This window comes from Micromys minutus (genome assembly GCF_963924665.1).
Source record: "Micromys minutus genome assembly, chromosome: 15".
NCBI lineage: Eukaryota > Metazoa > Chordata > Mammalia > Rodentia > Muridae > Micromys > Micromys minutus.
In genome coordinates, this window is record NC_137984.1 from 12,267,012 (window position 1) to 12,287,387 (window position 20,376).

Genomic DNA, 20,376 nt, shown 5'->3' on the forward strand with positions numbered 1-20,376 from the left:
CTGAAACATCTACACGTCGGCCTTTCTTTTTAAGCTTCATATGGTCTGTGAATTGCAACATGGGCATTCTGAGCTCTTGGGCTAGTATCCACTTTTCAGTGAGTACCATACCATAAGTGTTCTTTTGTGTCAGGATGCTATTTCACTTTTTATTTGCAATGTGAGATGTCATTTCAGGCACTGAGCCTTCCTATTTTATGATCCAAAAAAGCAATGACGTCACTATCAGGGACTACATTTTCTCATGGGTCCTTAAGGACTGAGTGTTTCGCATCATACATGACCTCTAGTTAGCACTTCAAAGACACAAGATGAAGGTCAAATGGATTGATGAATGAATGAAACTAGTTAATAAGGCATCCAGGGTGTCTGCCCTATGTTGTGTCATGTGTTGACCTGTGTTATGTGTTAGTTTACATTAAACTCAGAACCAGACTGTTGAAATGTGAGCAGAATATCCCTATATTAGTGTTCCAGGCCACATGATCTCTTTAAACATGATTTTAAGCATTTTATAATTGTATTTCTAAAGGTAATTTTCACCAGCTATCAATTAAGATCTGCCTTACATTCTTTCTGATAGGCAGCACAGCCATTGTACTGCAGTGGAGATGTCTCTGGAGGCTGTGGTTCTTGTCTTCAGTGGTCTCAGGAGAGAAGCAAAAGCTGCTTAACTAGTGAAAGAAATGTAAACTTCATTGGTTGCAATTACCAAACCAAAAAAGAGAGAAAGGGGGGGGGGACCACAAATGGTCTGATATAGCATACTGAAACTCATTTCAAAGTGTATGGAAGTACAGTCCTCTGTTTTCTTATTCCTTTGCTGGTGGGTGGCATGAAATGTACTGGCTAATGATATGTCTGAATTGTCTGAGGCCAGGCATTAACTGTGCTCTGAATGCATTTGTCCACAATTCAAAGTTTATCTCCCGCACTTCTTCTTCCCCCTGTATTACCTTGGTAACAGGAATTTTACCTCCATGATGTTTTTAATGTTTCCGGACAGTCAAAAGAAGACACCACTTTAAGTAAAGATAATACATGATAAAAGTAGGATGCCTAGTTATGATACTAAAGTCCTCATATGAAAGAAGTTCAGAGACAAACGGTCCTCAAACTGAGGTTTATAAGTGAATGTATATAGTCTTTAGAAACAGAAATTATTATCTCCAGAATTAATGCTTACCAGCAATATTAGCTATCTAGAGATTTTTAAAAACAATTGTTTGTAATATTTAATTCTAGAAAAGTATAATTTTGAAACATGAGAACAAAATAAACTTCTCCAAAGTTAAAAACGAGGGTGAAATCCATAGAGCCTCCTTCCATGTTCCATGTTTTTTCTCAGTCTCTTCACACAGCAAAGAGAGCACTCACGGTCACACAAACAGTATGAGTTATGTAATTATACGGGTGGTTGGTCTTAGTCTTATAGACCTACTGTCATAGTTTAAGTACTCTTATGTACATTCTAAATTCAATTTTGTATTTCTAAAATTCATACATTTTAACTTCTGTTTTCCCACCAATGTTATAGTATTTTCTTGTATAGATATATGATTATGCTGAAAATGTTAGCATTATTTTGGCCCTACTTTGAGTAATACTTAATGATTATTTATGTCAGTGTGCTTTAACGCAGATGTTAAATATGTGCATATGTATGTTTATTTTTATATATTATATATTACATATACAATATATGTGGTGATACATATATCACAAATGTGCATTATGATATAGTTTTCTCTAAATCTTCAGGCAAAGTAGATTTATTTTGCATTAGTTGGCTGGCATTGCTTCAAAAAATGTCATAAACAGTTTAGCTTAAATAACAGGTGCTTTTTCATGGTTCGAGAAGCAAGAAAATATCTGATAAGTCTTTCTGTGGCTCTTCGATGGCTGTTTCTGTTGTTGTCATTTCAGTTCTCTGTGTGGGGATATCCTTCCCTGGAGGCACTCAGAGGACATGAGTATCTTACTGTTATGACCTTATTTAACCTGAAGAACCTTTTCAGGGACAGAGCTCTAAATATTATCACAATGAATCAGCAGCTTCAGAAAGCAGAGTTATAGTAAACAATTCAGTCTGTTACAATCTAATGTGATTTCACCTCTAATGTGTACAGAAGCTCCTCACTGGCTTCATTGTCAACATGCTTTCCAGTATATGAAAGCTCAGGAAATACTTTCTACCAATGTTTGGATTTTATTATATCTACTTCTTACAACTTTCAAATATAGACACTCCGAGAAGCTATGGTACAAATAACTTCACCCGAACTACTCTTTAATGGAAAAATAGTGTCTTGAGATAAAAACATTTAAAAAAACAAATTACATTTTTAAAAATTACATTACAATAACAATAAAAAACCAAATTTATCTCTTTATTATTGTAGCTTTTTATACTAAAATGCTCTTCTCTGATACTGTGGTGTAGAGATCTCCTTATTAATTTTTTTGGTGTACTCTTCAAGTTCTTGTGTTGTTTGTTTGTTTATTTGTTTGTTTGTTTTAAAGATCATCATCTGTGCAAAATGATTATGTTTGACATAGTTTTATAAATCATTAAGCTTTTGGGGACCAAGCCATTCACCATCCAGTAGTTTTCAAGTTTATTTTCATTATGTTTGTGTGTATGAAAGTGGGTAAATCCCAGCAGCTGACAAAAAGGGGTGGGAAAGGAAAAGGAGAGACACCCGTGACTTTGAGTTAGGAATCGAGAAGTTAGACAAGCTTATTGATGGAGACCTCCAAGCAAACACATTATGGACAAGCGGGCACATTGTGGGCAAGCAGCAACGTTTGTATGAGCAGTCCAATCATAGGTGAAAAAAACTGTCATTGTGAAGAAAGAATAAGAAAGCCCAGAGTGCATTGCCTATGCTTTGACTAGGACATGAAGGAAAAATGGATGGAAAACAAGACAAGAAAGAAAATGAAGCTTTTTCTGAATAAGAGAAGAAAGTGCACAGGGCCAACGTGCTGTATGATGGAAGCTCTGGCAGCTTCTGTCCTGGGTGGGGCTTTTGCAAAGGATGACTACATGTTTCATTCAGGGACTAGTTAGTTCTTCATTTGTCTTTAGCGAGTATTGCTTGAGAGTTAACTCCTAGCCAACTGATCTACAAGCTTAGCAGGGTTAACTCTTAAATGGAAAAGATAATGGTATGTTCTATTTTTTAATGATTAAGACTATGCACTCATCAATCTGGGTCAGAGATAAAACTTAGATCCTATTCTTTTGACCGCAAGGAATTATCTCTGACTAAAGGACCTCAACAAAGCCCAGATATCTTAGACATTTCATATAGAAATCTAAATCTGAAGGACGTAGAAGCAGGAAAACAGGAGGTGGTGATCCATCCTCGGATGTATACAAGGCTTCTAATCCCATCACCATCACCTTCGAGAGAGTCATTGAAAGAACCAGTTGAGGGACCAAATTTACAAATACTCAGAATATTTCTCATATCCATCTAGGACAGGTCCAAGAAAATGTCTGGTTTGTGGCCAAGGATGCTGGTCAAGATCGCCCCTCCCTAAACTGCCTGCTGGGTTTTTCTTGTTGCCATCAGCATCAATCTCTGAAGACAACCTCTCTGATGTAACCCTGACTGCTGTTTGGGAATTTGGGTGAGGCCTGATCTGGCTTCTTTCTGTTGAGTGAGGTTATTGCCTTGGTGGTTCTTACATCTGTCTAGTAAGCCTATCCAAAGGACCTCAAAAGTGTATTGATACGTCGTTTCATATGTATAACAAACAAATGCAGGGAAACAGGCAACGGAGGGAAAGAGATGGAATGGGCTTGACAGAAAGACAGGAAAGTTAAAGATGCAGGTAAGTACCTATGGTGCCATGCTAAATAGATTGCAATCAGTGTTGTAATAGCTTTGAACCATTTCCACACTAAAATGCAAAGATCGTATTCCAAAGACAATTCATTGGAAGGACAGTGTTTGGCACTGTCTAACTTTGGAATACAATTGAAGTGAATGTTTGCAGAAGTATCAAGAATCTGTACACAACTTGTTATTTACTGTGAGGAAGGGAATGAGAATCCCTTCATTTATTTGGCCAGCTGAAGGCCTGGTCCACAGGGACCAGGTGGGCACAGAATAAGCCTCTGGGTCTTTGAAACTTTTATTTAGTTCTCTGTTCCCTCGGTTGTGCCATCTGGTGGGATAACTCAGTGTTGCTGGCCATTTCATCTCCCACACAGGGGAGTTTATCTGTTAGACAGAGCACCATGGCAACACTCAGTCTGGCTTTTTATCATTTCAGGTACTGCCGCTGTGGTGATCTTTCTCTCTTTCACCTTTGATTGCATTGGAACAGGACCCCAGGTCTCAAACCCTTTCCTCCCATCAGAGACTGTCCCGGTAAAGAACACTATTCCCCAGGCTAGAGGTAAACTTCTCGAAAGCACATCTCTGCACCCACTGCCCATGAGCTTCATTTCATGAACAAATGACATCCCATGAGGTTTCATTACATCAAAATGGAGATGTTTGTGGAACAAAAACCATCCCTCCAGATTTCACTGCTCACCACATCACAGACTCATAACTATGTTTGCTGGCCCTGTGCTCTGCGCATCACTCGTGTCAAAGTTGACAAATGTACTGTGCATTGGATGTGGCTCTTTAAGTGCAGTGGTTCTCAATATCTGGGTTGCGACCCTCTTTCACGGTTGGCTACCCAAGACCATTGGAAAGCACTGATGTTTTCATCGTAATTTATAACAGCAGCCAAATTGCAGTTATGAATATAATTTTAGCAATGAAAATAATTTTGTGCTTGGTGGGACACCACGACAGAAGGAAACTTATAAAAGGTCTGTATTTGGAAAGTTAAAAAACACTGATTTTAGTGTTTTGAAAACAGGGTCCTACTTAGTTAGCTAAGTTGGCCTTTAACTTACAATCCTCCTGCCTCAGCCTCCAGAGTTTCTGGGAATAAAAGGTAAACCACTACATCTGCTAACTGACATTTTTGTATCACTCTCTCTCTAGCATTTCGCTATCTGCCACTAATCCGATGACTGAGGCCAAAACCCTTGGCTTTGTCCTTAACATGTTACTAATCGAAAGTTCCTACATCTGGTTTATCAACTTGGAAAGACTATAGAATTCACAAGGTAGCCTGAACCCGTCTAACTCTCACTAGTTTTATGGAAGCGTAGGCCATCATTGCTCACCTAGGGCAAGAGGCAATATCTTCCATGATTGTGCTCCCGGTCTTCTCTTGTTCTCTGTAATGAATGAAAGATCCACAGTAATCTGAAGAGATATGGGAAGTGGTGACATTGACCAAAACCTGCCTCATTTAGTGTTTCTCTAGCCTCAGGCTCCAAATTCATTTCATTCTGCTTTCTGCTTCCTCAACTTCCTCAAACCTAGTATATTTTTCCCTTGGAAGGGTTTTTGTCCTTATTTTTTTATTGAATAGTTTATGTATTTACATTTCAAATGTTATCCTCTTTCCAGGTTTCCCCATCTCTCATCCCCCTACCCCAGCTTCTATGAGGATGCCCCTCTTCCCTCTACCCACTCCCACCTCAACACCCTGGCATTTCCCTACACTTGGAAAGAAGCCTTCACAAAACCAAGAGCTTGTCCTCTTATTGATGCCAGCCAATGCCATCCTCTGGTCTCTGTGTGACTTGAGCTATGGGTCCTGCCATGTGTACTCTGCTTGGTGGTTTAGTCCCTGGAAGATCTGGGGACGCTGGTTGGTTGATATTGTTGTTCTTCCTATGTACGGGGTTGCAAACCCCTTTAGCTTCTTCAGGCCTTTCTCCAACTCCTTCATTGGGGTTCCTGTGCTCAGTCTGATGGTTTGCTGCAAGCATCTTAATCTGCATCAGCAAGGCTCTGGGAGAGCATTTTAGGAGTTATCCATATCAGGTCCCTGTCAGCAATCACTTATTCAGTAATAGTGACTGGGTTTGGTAGCTGCATATAAGATGATCCCCAGGTTGGGCAGTCTCAGGACAGCCTTTGCTTCAGTCTCTGCTTCACTCTTTGTTCCTGTATTTCCCCCCAGGAATATTTTGTTCCTTCTTATATGAAGGACTGAAGCATCCACATTTTAGACTTCCTTCTTTTTGAGCTTCATATGGTCTGTGAATTATATCTTGAACGTTCTGAGCTTTTGGGTTAATATCTACTTATCAGTGAGTACATACCATGTGTGTTCTTTTGTGTCTGGATTACATAACACAGGATGATATTCTCTAGTTCTAACCATTGCCTAAGAATTTCATGAAGTCATTGTTTTTAATAGCTGAATAGTACTCCATCGTATAAATGTACCACATTTTCTGTATTCATTCCTCTGTTGAAGGACATCTGGGTTCTTTCCAGCTTCTGGCTATTATTATAAATAAGGCTGCTATGGACATAGTGGAGCATGTGTCCTTGCTATATGTTGCAGCATCTTTTGGTTAAATGCCCAGGAGTGGAATAGCTGGGTCCTCAGGTAGGACTATGTCCAATTTTCTGAGGAACCTCCAGACTGATTTCCAGAGTGGTTATACCACCTTGCAATCCCCCCAGCAATGGAGAAGTGTTCCTCTTTCTCCACATTTTTTTGCCAGCATCTGCTGTCACCTGAGTTTTCTATCTTAGTCATTCTGATTGGTGTGAGGTGGAATCTCAGGGGTTTGATTTGCATTTTCCTTATGACTAAGAATGTTGAATATATCTTTAGGTGCTTTGCAGTCATTCTTCAGTTGAAAATTCTTTGTTTAGCTCTATCCCCCATTTTTAATAAGGGTATTTTGTTCTCTGGAGTCTAACTTCTTGAGTTCTTTGTATTTATTGGTTATTAGCCCTCCATCTATATTGTAGGATTGGTAAAGATCTTTTCCCAAATCTGCTGATTTCCATTTTGTCCTAATAGCCATGTCCTTTGCCTTACAGAAGCTTTGCAATTTCATGAGGTCCCATTTGTTGATTCTTAATCTCAGATCATAAGCCATTAGTGTTCTGTTCAGGAAATTTTCCCCTGTGCCTATGAGTTCAAGGCTCTTCCCACTTGCTCTTCTATTAGGTTAAGTGTATCTGGGAGTTTTTCACTTGCTTTAACTGAGGCCTGCCTAGAAGATCTGTATGGCTCCAACAAACTAAATTTCAGAAAGCATTTTCATTCTATATTGTGAAGGCATTTGGGAAAAGAATATTTTCAAGGCTAAAGTTATATTTGTACATTATTCATACTTTTAGAAATCCATCACTTGGTTAGAGTAGAAGTGTGAGCTTATACTTCAAACAAGAGGTACAAATGGTAAAAGCATGTGTTTTAAGTATTGAAGTGTGCAGGCTTCCAGACATGGGCACTGTGAAATATATATGACCAACAGAGTTGACCAGTGGGCTGCATTGAAAATCAAAAGATGATTCATGGTCTACATGGCAGAAGGGAAGAGGATAAAATATGAATGGGCCCAGATACGATCTCAAGCTCTTGTGGCTATTAATTATGTACATCAATTCTGAGAGTAGGTAGCAACTAAGTGGCACTATGTATTTTTTAAGCTATTGAGTATTAAATATTTAGGTGACTAGGGGAGATGCTAAGGGCATTTGAGAGAAACAAAAGCATCACCTGTGGAAGTCACCACAGGGAGAACACTTGATAGATACCCATAGTCTTTGGCAAGACGAGGGGAGGTTTGCATTGAAGTGAGAGTGGCCACAATAAAAATTTGCTCATATAATTATTGATTCGTTAGGAAGTATATCGGGGACTGTGGTAGTCAGTGTTTTTCTCTACCCCAAGGTCAAAGTGTGAAAAGAAAAAGAAACTTACAGTGAGTTCATATGGTGCCGTATAGTAATGAATATTCAAGTGGATTTTATTCAATGTAAATTAATGGGTAATAAACAGACATGAAATAAGTGATAATAAGCATATGTGTTTTCACACACACACACACACACACACACACACACACACACACACACACACACACACACACCCATAATCTCAAGATCTGTCAGAGAGTCTGGCAGCTTCTTTCCAGCAGCATTGACCACACATACTATCCTAGTCCTAGTTTCTAAGACAGCTTTTCATTTGCAAGGAGCTTTAGCAAAGTGGGTGATGCAGAGCCAGATAAAGAAAATGTAAAATGGTCCTAAAAGAAACTGTTGTTCCAAGAGATATAGAAGATGTCAGTGATTGGTAAATATTAAACCACATTGGCAGCACTGAAACATTTGTATGAAAGATTAATTATGTACAATTATGTATGCAATTATATACAAGATCAGTTGCAATCAAGACAGGTTTCAAAATAAGTAATATCAAACTTGTCACTTTTCAAAAAGTTTAAGTCTACAGTGAGCTAAGTAATGGAGTTAGTTATAATTCTTATGTTTATAAAAAACAATGAAGAAACAAATAACTTCATAGTGAGAAAAGCAGGCAGGATTATTAGTGAAGTCAAAGTTAATGTCCAAATGAGATAAAACTCAGCTTTGCCATATTGTGTGCTCAGGTGTCATGGTAACAGTGCAGTTTCACGGGATGCCATTTTCTGGTTCTACTCATTGACAAATTCAAGTTGAATTCTACAAAAAAATCTGACCTTGTTACTTACATTCAGCTTATTTTTATTCATTTAATGTTTAAAAAATTACTGCAACAATGAAATGTTAATTTCAGCTAAACAATCCTGTGGACGGTGGATAGTTAGACTTTTAACAGTGAGTGAGGCCTTCTCATCTGTTGTTAACATCTTATAATTCTGGCATTATGTCATTTTCATAAGGCTTTATATGTTTTTTTCTAATGGTTTTCTCATTTTGCTTTGCCTTTGATTTGCCAGTCACCTATGGAATGGTGAAGTTACCTCTATTATAATAAATCCAACAAGGTTTATAAGAATAAAAGTAAATACTTACAGAATTAATAAGGATTTGTTGACATTCTAGCTGAGTTATCATTGAGAAGAGAAACAAATTATTAGGAATCCATACTCAGAAAAACTGAAGATAGTTGAGCATGCCTGTCAAATGATAAAAATGTATGTCCAAACAAAAGTGAGTTTTAGAATTGTATATGGGATCTGGCCATGAAACTATTGAGAAACCAGCAGGAATTTAATGTGGGGGTGGGAGTTGTTTGTCTCTGTCTCTATATGTGCATGTACATACATACATACACATATCTATGCATATACCACATACAAGTATATACATATATAGAGAGAGAGAATATATAAAATAAGCATGATTTTAATGTGTGCGGCATACATGCATACACACATATACATCATATACATATACATCTTACACACACACATATATATGTATGTATGTGTGTGTATATATATGTGTGTGTGTGTGTGTGTGTGTGTGTGTGTGTGTGTGTGTGTGTATCCAGCTTACAATTCATTCTTAAATGAAGACTTACATAACAAACAACTTCTCAATTCCCTTGAGCCTGGACAGTTACTAGTTAAAACAAATCTGCTGTCCTACTGGCCTACACCTGGTTATAAATAGCAGTAAGACATGAGCACACCCAACATGCCAAATGGGCCTTCTAAATATAGCCCACCCTTCCTCCCAAGGCTTTGAGAAGAATGCAATCTTTTGTAAAAACATGGCCTTTATAAAGAGCACATGGAGGCTAAGGTCAGAGACTGTTAGACCAAGAAAATATTTGAAATATTTCCTTAGTCTGGGAACCCATATTTTGGAGGCATAAAAGCTGAAGCCAGACTAAATTAGTTATTTTACCCAGTATCAAATGATACACAAGCAATAGTAACACTTCAGCCGGTGCCCCATCATCTACTGAATATGACATAAACTAGAAGATACAAACTACTCAGGTACTTAGGGACAAGGTAGGTCCTGTTCTGTAGGACTTGTCCTTCTTGTCACTATTGGAGGGATGATATAATCTGTCTGCCTTGGGCGTCACCGGTTTTCTGAATTGTTCTTTCTTGCACAATCTACTCCAGAAATGCTCTCTCCTTCCTTACAATTGATAGGACTTCTCTCTCTAAGTGCTCCGCCCGGTGTTTGGTGGCGGCTGAGCTGCCGTGTAGCACTAAGCAGAGCTCCACACTGCAGCAAATGTGCCGAGAGTGAAAGGCAGTAAGCTGGGGGCAGAGATGGCGTGCTGAGGGAGGAGAGCGAGGGAGAGAAGAAAACAGAAAGTTAACGTGGTTTCCAAACTGAATATTTAATTAGATGTTCATCAGTACAGTACAACACATTCCAATTTCTATTGCAAAGACATTTCTGTTGTTGGCATTAACACAGAAAGAGAGAGGAGACAATGTCCCCGAGTTTGCATGTGTGTCTATCCTAAGAGTTTCTATGAAGCTCCCTTGAAAAGAAGATGTTCAATATTAACAGTAAAGCCAAGTTTGTCCTGCAGTTCTGTAGTGCAGCTGCAAGAGGGGGCTTGGGCATGTCCAGAGAGCTCAGTAAATAAGGCTTGCTCCCACATCAGAGAGTCTGAGTTCAATCCCTGGAACCTAATTTCCTGAAAGTTGTCATCTGACCTCCATATGAGCATGGTGATAAAAGAACAGTGATAGATGATAGATAGATAGATAGATAGATAGATAGATAGATAGATAGATAGATAGATAGATAGATAGATTTTGTTTAATGAAATATCTCACTTGAAAGTATCTTTTGAACTGGGCACATGCCTGCAATCCCAACACTTGGGAAGGAAAGACAGGAATAAGATGAGGTCAGTATCAACTTCTGCTATGTTGTGGTCTCAGAACAGCTGGGCTGGATTACAGCTAATCCTATAGGAAGAAGGAAGGGAGGGAGGAAGAGAGACACAAAGGTTAGACAGAGAGAGAAACAGAGAGTCTATTGATTAAATATCAGTGTCTTATATAGTGGATGCATTTTTCTTCATTTTCTTTATTTTTAATATTCTGTTCATTTTAGGTAGTTTATATAATTCTGCTGTTCTTCAGCTAATCCTCTTCTCTTTCACGCTTAGTCAAGGCACTAGAGTTCAGAAAGGCTAGCATATAGAAAAAGAAGGATTATCTATATTGTGTATGTATGCCATTAATAGAAGGATTATAGAAACAGTAATATTCAAATATACAATGAAGTGGAGCAGTTCATCGTAGTCTTGAGTAATGAGGGGGATCATAGCACTGTGTGTAAAGCAGCATCTGCAAACCACATAATTGGCAGGGATTAGACACATACTTAAAATATGCGAAACACAATCATAGAAACTGTTAGTTTGGGCTGAAAAGGGCATGTTGAGATGTATAAGTACAGTTTCAACTGGAATATTCAGATATCACACAAGAAGTGCTCGCTTGTATCACGAGAGCTCATCCTGATGTATGAGATGTGTGTGGTTGTAGTTAAGGCATTTCCACTCATTCAGAAAATTTGTATCATTGTGATGTCATGGCGTGCCATTCTTAGAGTTAAAGCTTCTGTTCATTTCCCATTTACCAAATAATGCCATCTGCTTATTTATCCTAGTTAAAACTCCAGACACAGTCCAAGTTCCTCATTCCAGAGCCAGCAATTTCAAGCATTCCACCATGGCAGAGCTAACCATGTCCTCTGTAGCAGATGTTTCTTCTCTGTGTGCCTTGTTCTTTAAGGCTCAGGGCCTGGTGGCTCGACCTCAGACAAACTGTTAGAGACAGGTCTAGTTCTTGAGAGCAGGGATCTGTTGAAGCATTTTCCTCAGAACAAACTCAATTTTTAACAGCAGCAGTGGCAGCAGCGACATGTTGAAGACAAAGTACATATTTAGTTAGTTATAGTTCAAAACATGTGAATGTCATAAGCATCATATTTTCATGAACTAACATAAGAGTTCCTCTCTGCCTTTTATTCTCTTCCAGTTACATTCTCTACAAATTAATCTTTATTTTGCCTGACATGACTAATCCTCCATTTTTTCTTTTCCCTTTTGTTTTTTCAAGCCTTTCTTCATCACAGATAATTTGGCTCTTGGAGGTTCCAAACTACATGTTATAAACATGTATGAAATCCAGCAAGTATCATTTATAAGTAATTGTGTTGGCTATTTCCATGTTAACTTGAAGCAAGCTACTCACTGGACAGGGAGGAGGTGAGCTGGAGAAACGCCTCCGAAAGGTTGGGCTGTAGGCATTTTCTTTGGTGACTGATGGAGGATGGCTCAGCCATTCTGTATAAGGCCACCCTGGGCTGGAGTTCCATGGTTCTAAAAAAGAGCAGGCTGGACAAATCACATTGAACAAGCCAGTAAACACTACTCCCCCCTTTTTAAATGTATTTATTATATATAAATACACTATAGCTGTCTTCAGACACACCAGAAGAGGGCATCAGACCTTATTACAGATGGTTATGAGCCACCATGTGCTTGCTGGGATTTGAACTCAGGACCCCTGGAAGAGCAGTAAGTGCTCTTAACCGCTGAGCCAACTGTCCAGCTCCTAAACACTACCCCTTAATGGATTCTGCACCAACACCTACTTTCGTTTTCTCCGCCTTTGAACTCCTGTGATGGCTTTCTTCAATGATGGACTACACTGTGGAAGTGCAAACCAAATAAACCATTTCATCACCTGCTTGCTTCTTTGGTCCCAGTGTCTCATCACTGCAGTAGTAGCCATAACTAAGACTAGCTACATGGCAACCAACAGGTACCCTGTTAGATGGACCACATGAATATGAGTGTTGAAACTGTTAAACATTTTCTTGCTTTTGCATATTTTGTTCATATTTTGGAATCATTTTCTCAGGTATTATTTAATTTTCTCATAGATCCTTCTCAAAATCCTAGTTAATCATGTTCTTAGCCCCTTAAAGCTAAACCACCTCCTGTCAGCTCATCTGGAGTGCAAGGAGCAGCCGGCATGCTTAGACCAGATATATTTAGACTAGAAATGTGGGGTTTGGAGTAAAAAGGTTTTACAGGCCAAACATAGAATTCAAAGAGGACATAGTTGTTCTAATTAACATGTGTAATCAAATTATATGATTGAAAAGTCACATACCATAATGATTTCAATAGATAATCAGCTTGTGAAATATACTGTCTCAATACTGTATGGTAATGGGTACATATTTATAAAGAACTATTGAAGGCAATCTCTAAATATAAAATGAAATAAACTTAGCTGAACATGCCCCAAAAGCATTATTAGAAAATTATCCCAACTAATTATGTAACTTAAGGATGTTAAACTGTTATTTCATCATAAAAATACTACACTGGTAAAGTCATTAAGAAATGTAAGTTATCGTTTGAGAGTCTCTAGTGGATATGGTGTACCATGGTGTACCTTTTCAACTTCTAAAGATCCCCAAAGTGCTCAAGCTCATAAACTTGATAGTTGCTTTATTATTTTTATGTCCATGGTTATACAGTGGACCTATCCACAAAGTTTGATCTTTATTTGACTCCTCTTGTGATTTTAAAAATGGGAAAGTGAATGATAAATTAAATTTTAAAATGTGTCAGTGTCATAACCTCCTTTTCTATTTTTAAGGCCATACATTATCATTTCCTAGTTTATTCTGTGGGTATAAACACAGGTGGATGGCAGAGGACGGCTTGTAAAATGTTTTTCTCCCTCCACCATGAAGCTCAGGAATGCAGCCCAGGTAAGAGAGCAGGCTTGCAGGCAGGTGTCCTAAAACAGCAAACCCATCTTGCTGGCCCCTGATTTCTGAAAGCTAAATGTCTGTCAGAAATACTTACAGGGAAGCACTTTAGTTTCATGAGAAAGTATCTATTTTAAAAGTATCTGTACCCCTGAAAATAATACAGAGCTGGTGAAGGAAAAAGATAATCATTTGGAAAGGTTGACATGAGAGAAACCATTACTAGCCTTGGGCTCTAAAAGCCATTTTTTTTTAAATGTCGCTAAGCCCAGGCTTTTATCCTTAAGTTGGGGTTTCTGCTGCCTTTAAGATATTAGGGCAGTTAGTTTACCCCTCTACCTTCAGTTTCCTCATTTGTAATGCACAATAAATATTACCAGCAATACTTCTGCTGCCAATTAACTGTGTCAACAGTAATATTACAGGGATTATATCACAGGTTTTTGACACATTGAATATACGATGTAGGAATCTCTAACATGAATACAAAAAAAAAAATCACTGGAAGTAGTCAACTCCGTTTTATGGAAGACCCTGGGAACAAGCCATTTATGAGATGACTTTGCTCCCACGGGTACAGGTGAGACAAGACCCAACTTGTCCGTCTTGGTCTTGGTGCAAGGTTCTCCGTCAGTAACACGTTCTTGCTCTGGTCAACCCTCCCTTTACCTAACTGAGGTGTCTTCATGTGTGCTGAACCAACCATCCATGTCCATTCGTTCACAACGCTAGTCAAAAATACTTGTTGAAAATACGAATCTTAGATAACTCTTAATAAAAAAGTAACTTCATTGAGACTGCTATAGATTGGCAAGAGCTTCCTGTTGCCAGGGCCATTGTCTATTATAAGCACGAGCTTATAATATATGAGCTGTTATAAGCAGGAGCTCACTAAAGCAAGCATTCATGAATAACTGTTCATGTGTTGCTAGAGAAAAGGGAATTTAAGAAATTAGTGTAGGAGGACCTGATCTTCCCCCACTAAGCTGTCCGGTAAGATTCCCTGTAGAAAGTAAAAGAAAAAAAATGATATAAATATGGTTTAAAAATCAACAACAACAAAACCCACAGAAATGATCATTAGGGATAAGAGCAAAGGGGAAAGTATTAGGTGAGCAAAAGTGAGTACATTGAAAAGCCACTGGATACTTAAATGTACTGAAAATAGCTCCCAAAATAGATAGGGCCTCTGGTTTTGTTAATAGTTGTAAGCTGTATTTTCTTAGTGTAAACTTTTGATTGGCTAAATATATGAGGGCATTAAAATAATCAAATAGCAATATGATATAACCAGCCAACCTAAGAATTTGTAAACAAACAAACAAACAAACAAACAAACAAATAAATAAATAAAATGTATTCACAAAAGCAAAAGGTAGGCTGACATTTATACCAATGGTGGGTGTGCGGCACTGTGGGAAAACTGTTGCCGACTTTGAACGAATCAAACCAGTGACGTGGAACTTTCCTGAGAATCCACTCACCATCACCACCAATTACTACATTTGACAGATCAACAAAAGAGCATTCATTTTACTGAGTCTCACTCTTGGAGTGCATTTGTTCTCAGAATTTCATGTGCTAAATGAAAAGTCTCACGAAGTGCTGTTGCCAAGTATCAAAATACCTGGTTGTTTTTAGTAAATACCTGTGCAGCTGCTCGGTCCCATTGCAGACCTGTGGGTCACCATTTCTCATAGCCTCTATGGGGGTTGTTTGTGCCTGGGTGTTTTTCGAAGGTTGTCTTGAAAAGCTTTGTGATTGCAATATCCACGCTTTCAGATGAACATGATGATTCTTGAAAAATGTCACATTTGGCCCTATATCTGGCATCAGAAAGCTTTATGAGAATACAGGTGGGATTAACAATTATAGGTTGTGTAATAGAAACTATAACTATTCGAACAATTTACCTGACTCGGTACTGGTAAACCTATAAATGCAAAGAGTGAGGATGCCCAGTATTGTGAGTGTGCATGCACAGGTGTGCTTGCAAGAACAAAAGAGGCAGATGTTAGAGACATTAGCAGACAGGGGTGGGAAACATTGACTTGTGCTCTAAGAGTCCGCATTGTACAAACCTTCACAATTATCTGAATAGGTGATTAAAGTTCTCTTGATTGTTGTAAACCTAAAAGAAAAAAATCTTTATGGGGACAGATTTTTTTCCTCACGTACCTCGATGGAAGCAACATATTGCAACAGGTCTAGAGCAGACGCACATTTGAGAAGCCAGATGTCCCTCATTAAGCCAAACATTTATAAAAACCAGCGTTCCACATATAAAACTGTACAGAGTTTCTGTCATCTCTTTTTTTGCTTTTGAAAACATACTCCCTGTCCAATACAAATGTTTATGTAAATATGTATTAGGATTGCTAGTATCTTTCAGGGAATTAATAAATACGGATATTTGACCAGTTCTTTCGTTTTTCACAAGGTAAATATTAGCAGATTTGTTCCACATATTGGAGTTCTTAACCACCATTCAGAAGGCAGGGGAGTGGTAGACAGAAGACTCCAATGTACAATGAGTACTGAGCACACAGGAAACTGCACGTGATTTCATTATTTTAACACTGGAGAGACTTTGCCATTGAACTTGAGAGTGGAGCGATGCATTTTTTTTTTCTGTTTCTGACTTTTAAACTTCATCTTGAGAACTGCATTGTTCATGCTAGAGGTGACAGTCGTACCAGTCTCCCTTCCAAGCCTGCGACTCCCATTTCATGTGTCCCATTTACAGAAGTAAAATTAGCATGTTCTTCAGTCACCATTTGGCTCATGACTCAATGTCACTATAAAAATCGTCTGAGCAGCTTCATAGGCTCAGCTTCTTCTAGGATACACCGATGTGAAAAGCTTCAATTTAGGATAGGAGCCGTAAGTACATGCGGCTATGAGGCTCTTGAAACCTAACTAAATCTGTAATTTCTGCTAGAGGAAAGTCTGGTTTCTGTCAGCGAATAGTCGCACTATGATATGACAGGACATAAAGGGCATAAAAAGTCCCCAAACCATCCGTGTGCGTTACTTCAGAATGTCCCCTTACGTTTAACGTTTCCTGAGAACGCCGATCACTTCCTTTACAGTCAGAGGGAGGGGCTTACTCAAGGTAGGAGACTATTAGCATGACTATTACTTTTTCGTAAATGTTGACTGAATTGCATTAAATATCACTTTTTGAAATTTACATTTTAAATTTAATCTATTTGGTAGCTCGATATTTAAAAATGAGATATCTTCCCTCCCCCACTCCAGACTTTAATTAATATATAACTTTACATAACTGGATAGAGAAATGTAGCATATTCTATGTCTATATGCAGTAAATTATCATTAATGTCTAGAAAATTCTAAATATAGCCACACAAATAGGAACTAAAGTCCATTATTACTGTTTTTTCAGGGGGGTTCTTTTTATTTGATACAGTTAGAATAAATGCTTATTGCCCCTCTGCTGATCCTTTGTCAGCTGCTAGAACTTATTTGATGATGTTGTTTTCCTTATTTCTTTCTTTCCTTCCTGTTTCTAGACATGTTAGTTAGAACTTTCAGTGACAATTCTACAGAATGTCCTAGCAAAAGCTTGTTCCCCATGAGGCGATATGGTTTTTGTAAAAGACATCTCTGGATCTTTGGTAGCTGAATCAGTAAAGAGACCTATGCCTAAATAGTTGATTTGGGTGAGGGAAGGCATCGTGTGTGGGGAAACATGCACTTTTGGGAACCTAAGTGTACTAACAAAAATACTAATGGAAAGACATGCGTAGAATTAAATTAGCTATGTTCTATCTGTAAATGGACCTGCATTTCTTCTGCCTTGCATATGTTCATCTTATGCCTGTAAACTATTTTCTGTTATCATAAATCTATTGTTTATCTAATTAACGTCTTTTTAAAATATTAATTTTCTATTAATAGCTAATATAATTATTAAGGTGAGGACTGAAATGAAATGCCTAGTGTTTGGTATACAGCTTACTTTGGATGTAGATTCCACACATAAGTCTAACAAGTGATACGAAAGTATTTAAGAGGAGAGGCTTCTACAGGAATCATGCTTCTTCCCTGGGTCTCACTGTTGAAGACTCAACTCATGTCCAATCTGTGTGCAGCCAGCTGAGGACAATGACAACACACCTGCATAATCCCCAGACCCCTGTTTGTCCCAGCATACACCCATTAGCTAAGAGTGAGGTAAAGGAGAGTTCAAGGCAGTCAGTTCTGTTCACCGTGATAGACTTTCCAGTTCCTGGTTCAGTATCTTTTCTTTCATACTTTCTATTGGAAATATAACCAGTTATCCGCTTCACTCTGATACTGCAGATCTTCTCAAACTCAGCAGCAACAGAGTGAGTTAGACAAACCCCACATGTCATGACAGTCTACAGACAAAAAGAGCCATGGGAAGTCGTCAAGGAATTGCCTTTATAAAATAAGACCTGGCTTTTAAGCCATGGTCTGCATAAGATTTCAGGGTCATTTAAAAGATGAGATGAGGTGTTGATTTTTATCTTTTTTTTCCAGATGATAAACAATACTTGTGTTCTTTCTTTTATGTCATGCTTTGAGAAACTATTTTAAAAAGACACTCACTGAGAACAGAAACTAGAAAAAGTGTTTTTCTCTCGCCCCTTTTGTCCTTAGATACTTATAGGTATATCCAGAGGCTGATGTTTTTATTCAGTTCTAAGGCTTCAGGGTAATGTAGAAACTAAATATCGGATTGCTAATGGTGCTGTAGCTAAAGACAATATCCTTGTAACTAGTAGAGTTTAATTATTGCACTGTTAAAGCATTATGAGTGACTCAGAAACAGCCTCGAAAGACGTAAAAGGAATGTGATAGGAGTTTTGAACCTACATTACAAAAATTTAAGTAACAAGGTATAGATGGGCAAAAGGTTGAGTCACACCATCCTCAGACTGCATAAATGGAATCATCCAGGTTGAAGTGGCTCCAGTTTTAGGATTCCGTCAGCTGCCATCCTCAGGAAGCAGGGACAGTCTGTGTGACTACTGATGAGAGGAAATTTGCCTTACCTTTACTCATTTAAGACCCACACTATGCAAGTGACTATGTTGGAAATGCATAATGTAAAAATTATGGAACACGAGTTTTCTTTTTCAAATTGGAGTTTTAGCAAACAAATGACAAGACTGACTTTTGAGAGTTTTTGTGCACGTGGCACTTGTGTTTTCTCCATCTGTCGCTCCACTACCCTCCGCATTCCTCCCACTCCCTCCCTTTCTGCCCTGGTATCTCCAGTGGATTCCCCTTGCACTTTATCTCATATTCATTCTGCAACTGAGAGAGTATATGCGACGTTGCTTCCATCTCGTTAAGTTCTTGACTTGTCATAGCTGCTCTCCATTTAGAAAGATAGATCACCGCGGTGCTGCCAATGCTTCCTACGGACAAAGTCCAGACTTACAAAGTGTTGTCTGAAAATGGGGAAAGTGATAAAAAAAAGATGCGTTCCAGCTGAGTTCTGAGGGGTCAGTCTGTTCCACCAAGCAGATTTATTTGGGAACCGATTTCGAGATGGAGCGACAGATTTGAGCAAACGCACCATCACTGATCTCTGAAAAACAGTGAGCTGTAGTCTTTGTTATACCAAGCATCGCTGTGCATGGCGAAGTAAAATCTGAAGAAACTGGAGCCGTTCAGCCTTAAAAGGAATTCTAATTTTAAGAATTTATAGACTCTGGGTGAGACTTTGGGGGGTTTTCAAGTGGCTTAAGATTGGTCTGGAAGCAGCATTTAAAATATAATAAAATATACGTGATTAAAAACCACTATTAATTGAGAAATAATTAAGTATTGATTTCAAGGGTGAAAAATAAACAAAAATGTACTAAACATGGTGTATGATGTTATAGCATGTGGGTGATGATATGGGAGATGGTTAAAAGAAAATCAATAGCACATCTCAAAAAGAAATGCAGGAAGGAAAAGAGGAAGGGGGAAGGGAGGGAGGGAGGAAGGGAGGGAGAGAGGAAGGAAGGAAGGTGGGCAGGCAGGTGGGACAGAGGGAAGGTAGGAAAACAACAATTCACCAGCAAAGAAAGGCAACACTGAGAATAAAGGTTGGGGAAGAACTTTGAGAAAACATAAAGCCAATGTCCTGTATCCTTTTAGTAAAGAAAGATGGAGCCATCACTGAAAACAGACGATATTTGATGTGTAGTCTAAAAAGGGCTGTTTGTCTGCCCCGTGGATCAGAGCACAAGGAAGAGTCACCTAGAGGTGAATAAGAGAATTTGTGCAACTCCAAGTACAGACTAATAATAGTCAGAAATGTCTAGTTGAGCCAACTGGCACAGTTGTGTGACTTTTTCTGGTAATAGCCACCTGGTAATGAGATCAAAGAAAGTGTGCTGGGCTGTTTTCTCAGCAGGAAGCAAAGGTAGGAAGGCAGTGATCATAATAGAGCAAAGGGACTTCCTGCTACTTACATGAAGAGACATGAACCAGTGAGCTTCTAGTTCTCATGGTGCTGTACCTAGTGAGACAGAATGAAGAACAGGCTCTTCATTTACAAAGTATGAAACGAAAGGAAAGCTGGAGTGCTCATGGCCAGAGTAGGGGATTTCCAAATACAAGATTTTGGAAATAAAGTAATTGAAAGAAACCATTATTACCACCTTCTCGCTTGAAGCACATTAGTTAACACATTATCCAATGCACTTCTTTACTAATTAATAATTAAGAGCAAAATAGTTAGAGCTTTCTCTACAACTCACTTCGT

General features: G+C 38.5%; 1 protein-coding gene across 4 annotated transcripts in view; it reads left to right on the forward strand.

Annotated features, from left to right (window-relative positions):
- Positions 1 to 20,376, forward strand: part of PKIA (cAMP-dependent protein kinase inhibitor alpha) — a 69,433-nt gene that overhangs the window by 35,347 nt on the left and 13,710 nt on the right. The window contains exon 3 of one of the 4 annotated variants that reach the window (XM_080929246.1): positions 4,288 to 4,413. The exons of 1 other annotated variant lie outside the window; for it this stretch is intronic. The gene's annotated coding sequence lies outside the window, so the exon portion shown is untranslated. Of the gene's footprint in view, positions 1 to 4,287; positions 4,414 to 16,441; positions 16,738 to 20,376 lie in introns of those variants that run through there. 2 more of the 4 variants (XM_080929248.1, XM_080929245.1) reach the window with 2 other exon arrangements.